Source organism: Sminthopsis crassicaudata, chromosome 4, assembly GCF_048593235.1.
Source record: "Sminthopsis crassicaudata isolate SCR6 chromosome 4, ASM4859323v1, whole genome shotgun sequence".
Taxonomy (NCBI): Eukaryota; Metazoa; Chordata; class Mammalia; order Dasyuromorphia; family Dasyuridae; genus Sminthopsis; species Sminthopsis crassicaudata.
In genome coordinates this window covers 463,271,247-463,278,330 of record NC_133620.1, presented here as the reverse complement: position 1 = coordinate 463,278,330, position 7,084 = coordinate 463,271,247, and the positions used below count along the sequence as shown (strand labels likewise).

Below are 7,084 nucleotides of genomic sequence, written 5' to 3'. Positions count from 1 at the left end.
TTTTTCATCTTACCCCTTTCTGCGATGATTTGCTGGCTTTGAGATGATACCGCAGATTTGTTTCGATTTGCATTTTCCGAACCGTAAGTGATTTTGAGCATTTTTCCAGATGGTTGTTGATAATTTTCATTAGCAATATTCTAAAAATAAAATAAGAAGTATTTAGGAAAGAAAAGGAATAAATATGATAAATTATTCAACTTTAACAGAGTCAGGAAGTTCCCATTTTAACCTCAAAACTGGATCTTGTACCAAGCCATACTTCTCCATAATACTTCAAGAGTTTATGGTCTCATTATGGGTACTCTATCCACCAATACAGATTGCAACCCTCTGAGATGGAGTACTTGCCATGGCTGAACAAATTATTCACCCTGTGGATAATCTGGAGATGAGCCCGTCTGCGCTTAACTGATCTGGTCCTTGGTCAACAGACATCCGTCACTGGGCCCAGATGCTAAGCCTTCCTGGTGTTCCATCCATTTCACCTTCCAGACCCCAGGCTGACCGCCATGAAAGAAAGAGGAAGATTCGAATGGAGAGGGAGGGGAAGGGAATCAAAATTCTTCAAAGTTGATTTTTTTTCATCCTCTGGCTTCTTTATCTTTCCATATAATATGTTAGAGTCACTCTGGCTCTACCTAAATGGCCATTGATGTAGTGTATGGTATTTCCTTGAAGGGCTTTTCAAATAGCTTTGTGATGCTGTGCCTGGCACATAGTAGGTGCTTAACAAAAGTTTATTGACTGATTTTCCTTCTCTTGCTCTCTGCTTACCCCCTTTGGTGGCCTGGATCACTTATTTTCTCTCATGTTCTTCCACCAGTTTTCCATCTTATATTTCTGAACTCAAGAGAATCAGAGCAGGAAGAGCCCTCATTGGTACACGGACAAGCCACTGGTTGCGGAGGCAGAGATCTCTGTTGGAGTCTTGCCTCTGACCATTCCTGCTTTTGTGACAGTGAGCATGTCACCATCCTGTGAAATGAGGGGTGGAGTGGGGGTGGACTACATGACCTCTGAGTCCTTTTCTGACCTCAGAGCTACAATCTCAGAATCCTAAATCTCTTCACTTTAATGGGCCTCAGTTTCCCAATCTATAAAATAGATTTTATTTTATAGATTATTTATTTTTATTTCATTTCATTTTTACTTATTTTACTTATTTATTAAACAAAGAAGAAATATTAATTATTAATATTTATTAATTTTAATTTTTTTAATGGAAGACTTATGAGTTTCAGATCTTGGATCCCGTCATCTTTGCCCAAATCCTAAATTTATAGAGAAAGAAAATGATTTCAGAGAAAGGGAGGAATTAGTCCACAAGGTTGGAGGCAGGGCTGAGGTCCAACCCCTGGTCTTCTGATTCCCAGATTTTTCCTCTTCTGGTTCTGGATGCATGTTATCTGTTTACCTCTCCCCCAATGCCTTTGAGTTAAGCTGATCTTGTAAGCCCAACAATGACTACATGGCCCCGTATTTACATAGCACCATTCCCATGGGACTTGAAAGTACCCAGCTACCATTGGCTGACATTTTCTCCCATTCCTTTATGACAAGGATCTCTGTTTCACTGTCACAGAGAAAGTTATGTTCTAACTTGGGGAAAGGGCTGTGCCGAAGGTGACACTATATTATTCATACCTAGGTCTTGCCAGATTTCCTCAGAGGATAATGTGCCCAATGCCCTGTGGGGAAAGGGATGATGACGAGTTCCATTTTTTGCCTCTTTCCCCAGGAGGCCTGGAAGCAGCTATGGCCTGAGGCTCTGCCGGTGGATCACAGGGACTGGCCTAGCCTTCATGAAGATCATCTGGACAATCCCTAAGGATAACTCATTGGCTCACTGCAAACCATGTTCTAAGATTATTATTATTTCCCTCGAACCCTCAGTTACACCAGAAGATGACCCTTACCCTTCCACCCCTTCAATACTGGGGTGAGCTTGGAGATCATTGGAGATTGATATACCAATCTACTCTTTTTTGAATCCCAACTGTTCAGATTAATGAAAATCAAGCCCAACCTGAAAAAGTAATAAATTTAGGAATACTCCCCACTCCCCCAGTCTCTTCCAACCAAGCTTTCCTTTGCCCAGATTTGGTCTGACATCCCACAATTCTTTTTCCAGGGTTAACCAAAAGTGACTAACTTCACTCCCTCTGCTGCCTAACCAAAAAGCTGTCCCAGTCAACAAGTTTGGAAGGAAGAAATTGTGACCTGGACATTTTTATCCAATGGACCATAAGATCACAGTTTGAGAGCTAAAGGGATCTTAGGGCTTACTGATTCCAAACTCCACATTAAAAATAATTTGTAAAAACTCTTATCAGTATTATTTTACTCTAGTTATTTCTGTGACAGGAAAGTGATGGGGGGCCCTCTTCTTTTTTGTTCAAAAATGCTTTTTTTGAAATAAGTTTATTTTCAAAATATATGCAAAAGAACTTTGAACACTCATCCTTGAAAAACCTTGTGTCCCCCATTTTTCTCCCCTTCCTCCACACTCTCCCCTAGTAATCCAATATATGTTAAGTATAGACAAATCTTTGATACATATTTCTACATTTATCATGATGCACAAGAAAAATCAGATCAAAAAAGAAAAAATGAGAAAGAAAACAAAAAGTAAGCAAACAACAAAAAAGGTGAAAATACTATTGGGTTTCCATAGCTCTCTCTCTGGATATAGATGGCTCTCTCCATCCCAAGTCTATTGGAGTTCACCCGAATCCCTTCATTGTTGAAAAGAGCTACATCCATCAGAATTGATCATCACATCATCTTGTTATTGCTGTGTACAATGTTCTCTTGGTTCTACTCACTCCACTTAGCGTCAGTTCATGTCAGTCTCTCCAGATCTTTCTGAAGTCATCCTGCTGGTCATTTCTTATAGAACAATAATATTCCCTTACATTCATATTCCATAACTTATTCAGCCATTCTCCAATTGATGGGCATTCACTCAGTTTCTAGCTTCTTGCTATTACAAAAAGGGCTGCCACAAACGTTTTGCACATATGGGTTCCTTTCCCTCTAAGATCCCTTTGAGATGCAGGCCCAGTAGTAGCACTGCTGGATCAAAGGGTATGCACAGTTTGATAATCCTTTGGGCATAGTTCCAAATTGCTCCTAAGTCTATTGGAATTGGCTTGAATCACCCCATTGTTGAAAAGAGCCAAGTCCATCAGAGTTGATCATTATATAATCTAGTAGCTGTGTATTCTCTTGGTTCTACCCGCTTTACTTAGTGTCAGTTCATGTAAGTCTTTCCAGGATTTTCTGAATAAAATACATTTTTTTAAAAGGGATTTCATAAGATTTTAGATTTAGAACCAAAAAGGACTTTTAGACATTATAGGCTTATAGATTGAGGTCTAGAAGGCACCTCTAGAAGTCATCGGGATCAATGCTCACATTTGACAGAAAACCAAAGCTAGAGATATTAAGTAATTCACCTAAGGCATAAGGCAGTCATTAGAGCATGCTAGAGGGAGAAGTAGAAGGGACCTCAGAAACCATCTTCAATTGGAGGTACAGGAATTCGCCAAAGTCCAAATCACACAATAAATGACAGAGACAGGCTTCAAACTCAACCCCATTTGGGGTTTTCTTGGCAAAGATACTGCAGCAACTTGCCATTTCCTTTTCCAGCTCATTTTACAAATAAAGAAACTGAGATAAATTGGGTGAAGTGACTTGTTCAGAGTCCCAAGGTTGTATATGAGGCTGAATTCAAACTCAGATCTTCCTGATTCCAGGACTGGTCCTCTATCCACTGCACTGCCCCCTAGTGCCCCTTTCACCCTCCACTTCTGTCTTTCATTACAAAGCATAAGTATATATAAGTATAACTATATATAATATAGCATAAGTATCTCAAGGATTATTCTCCCCATTTTCCAGATGGAAATTATTTGCCCAAGGCTCAGAGCTAGGATTCAAACTCCAACTGACTCCAAGTCACCACTCTTCTCACTCTAAAGGCCCTGAGCAATCCAAATTGGCCAATTTTAGGGTTTTTTCAGCATCTCAGTTAAGCATCTTGCCCTGAAGACCAAAGCAAGATCTGGTCACAAGTCACTGGGTTCGGTATCTCTCATTCAATTCCAAATGGAAAATTTGGTTTTTCACAGCAGAGCTGTGGGCTTAAAAAAAAACAAAAAACACTCAAGTGCGTCATTGTCACAGGCTTAGCTTGGCTGGGATAATTAATGCCTTGACTGCTGGGAGCTTCTTTAGGCACGCTTAACCATTTTTTCTCCTTTTTAGTTTTTGTTTGGTTTGGTCTTGTTTCTGTCTCTTCAGCTGTCAGCTAGTCCTTTTAATCAATTTCCCAAAAATACAGAGAATCAGGGATCCCAGGGATCAACTGCCCCGACCCAGGGAATGTGACAGCTGGGCTCTAGGCTCTTTGGACTAGGGGTCAGCCCTTGGCCTGGACACCTCAAAATCCAAAAGACCCCTCTTGTTTCCCCAGAGCATTGGAGATGATTACTGGAGTGGATAGAGAGTCTATCTCTAAGCCATGAAAATCTGGGCTCCAGTCCAACCCCCAACATATCCTGATTGAATGACCCTGAGCCAGTCACTTCACTTCTTAGCACTCCAGATAATTTTCTAATTCTGTAACTTGCAGATCAGGTGCCAACCTATCTTGGTAGAAGGAATTTCTTCACCTGGGAGTTCCTAATGAAATCCTAGATCCAATTCCTATTCCTGTCTTTATCCAGATTCCCCTAAAAATTCTCCAAATCTAGGCCCGTGGGGCACAGTTCATTCAATCAGCAATTCATAAAACACCTAGTAGAAGTACAACATCATATTATGGAAAGGAGCTCTGGACTTGGGACCAAAAGACAGAACATGACTTTGAACCATTTAATTGACAAGAACTTATTAAGCTCCCACTATATGCTGGACTCTAGGTGACACACAAAGACAAAAGTCTGATAGTTCCTGTCCTGAAAAAGATTAAATATATAGGAGAAACAACATCTGCATATATCAATATATGCAATATATATATATATATATACATATGTATATGTATATATCTATTCATCCATCTATCTCTTTCTCTACCTACTTATCTACCTATTCATTTATCCATCTCTCTACTTATTCATCCATCTATCCATCTATCTTTTATCTACTTACCTATCTATTCATCTGTCTGTCTCTCCATTCATTTACCTACCTATCTATCTACCTATCTATTCATTTATCCATCCATCCACATATCTATCCACTTATCAGTCCATCCACCCATCCATCTATTTATCTATTATTCATGCATCATTCATTCATCTTTTCATTTATCTATCTTTTATCTACTTACCTATCTATTCATCTGTGTATCTATTCATTCATCAATCCATTGGTAGAAGAAATTTCTTCACCTAAGGATTCCTAATGAAATCCTAGATCCTGTTCCTGTTTTTATCCAGACTCCCCTAAAAATTCTCCAAATCTGGGCCCAATGGGGCACAGTTCATTCAATCAGCAATTCATAAAGCATCTACTAGAAGTACAACATCATATTATGGAAAGGAGCTCTGGACTTAAGACCTCTCCATTTAACTATCTATCTATCTACTATTCATTCATCTATCCACCTATCCATCCATCCATCTATCTACTTATCTATCATCTATCTATTCATCCATCCATTTACCTTTTATCTACTTACTTGTCTCTTCATCTGTCTATATAATTTATTCGTCCTTCTATCTACCCCTCCATTATGGACCTATCTACTATTCATTCATCTATCCACCTACTCCTCTATTTATTCATTCATCAATCCATCCACCTATCCATCCATCCATCTATTTATCTATCATCTACCTACCTATCTATTCATCCATCCATCCACTTTTATCCATCTATCTTTTATTTACTTACCTATCTAACCATCTATCTATCTATCTATTCATTCATCCATCCATCTGCCTCTCCATTTAACTACCTATCTACTATTCATTCATCTGCCCATTCATCTATCTACTTATCCATCCATCCATGTTTTATTCATTCATCAATCCATCCACCTATCCAACCACTCATCTGTCTGTCTGTCTATCTATCTCTCTCTCTATCTATCAGCCACCCATCTCCCTCCCTCTCCCTCTCCCCCTCTCTCTTTTTCTCTCCCTCCTCTCTTTTGTAATTGCAGTTTCAGCACTATCAGTTAGAAATGAGAGATGTCTCATCTCAGAGGTCATGCTGGAGCTCAGCCCTGAAGGAGTTACAGATTAGGAAAAAAAAATGTAGAGTCATGGAATTTTTAGGAGAAAGAAGGAATCTTAATAGCCATCAGGTCCAATCCGTATTCAGAAGGAATTCTTCTTATAATCAATGAAGTATTTGTTAAACACCTAGTGTATTCCAGGAACTGTCATAGGCACTGGTAATACAACTACAAAGAATGAAGCACTTCCTATTCCCAATGAGCTTTGCTTTCCCCAATAATTAGACATCAGTCAGAAGTTAGCCCGAACCTGAAAATCCCATTGCCCGTTCTAACACTTAGTAAAGGAGCAGACAGAATTCCAGCCCAGTGTTTCCTCCCTCTGAGGAGAACAGAATGACCTTCTGCTGCCATTCCTGGCAGGAATTAAAGTCTCCCTTAAGAAAGGGTGAGAGAAGAGGTCAGAGGTGTCTACTCTGCTTACCTTTTAGTCACCCAAAGATATTTCCATGCATTGGATTGCCCTGATTCCATGTATAATAGTCCTGGAAAGATAGGTTGCAGCCAGACTGGGAGGAGCTTTAAATGCCAACCAGAAGGAGCAGCTAGGGGACAAATTAGATAGAGTGCTGGCCCTGGAGTCAGGAGGATTTGAATTCAAATCCAACCTCGGTGGAATTGATAGAGACAATATCTCTGTATGATTGTTCTGATCCTACAAGGAGATGCCACAACTTGAAACAAGGTACTGAGTGGAATTGAGGAGACAATGGTTAAACCTAATTTAGCATTGATTTAATCCTACAACAAATAATGGTTTCCTAATGATGAAATGATTGGCGTGTGCTCCGTGTGCAATGTATAAGCAAGAAGATTTCAGGGCCAGAC

General features: G+C 39.6%; 1 long non-coding RNA gene across 1 annotated transcript; it reads left to right on the top strand.

Moving 5' to 3' along the window:
* The first annotated feature begins 794 nt into the window (after positions 1 to 794).
* LOC141540246 (uncharacterized) lies at positions 795 to 2,299 on the top strand. Its single transcript, XR_012481497.1, has 3 exons — positions 795 to 961; positions 1,742 to 1,942; positions 2,135 to 2,299. It is a non-coding gene; the product is annotated as an uncharacterized LOC141540246 (long non-coding RNA).
* Positions 2,300 to 7,084: the final 4,785 nt, after the last annotated feature.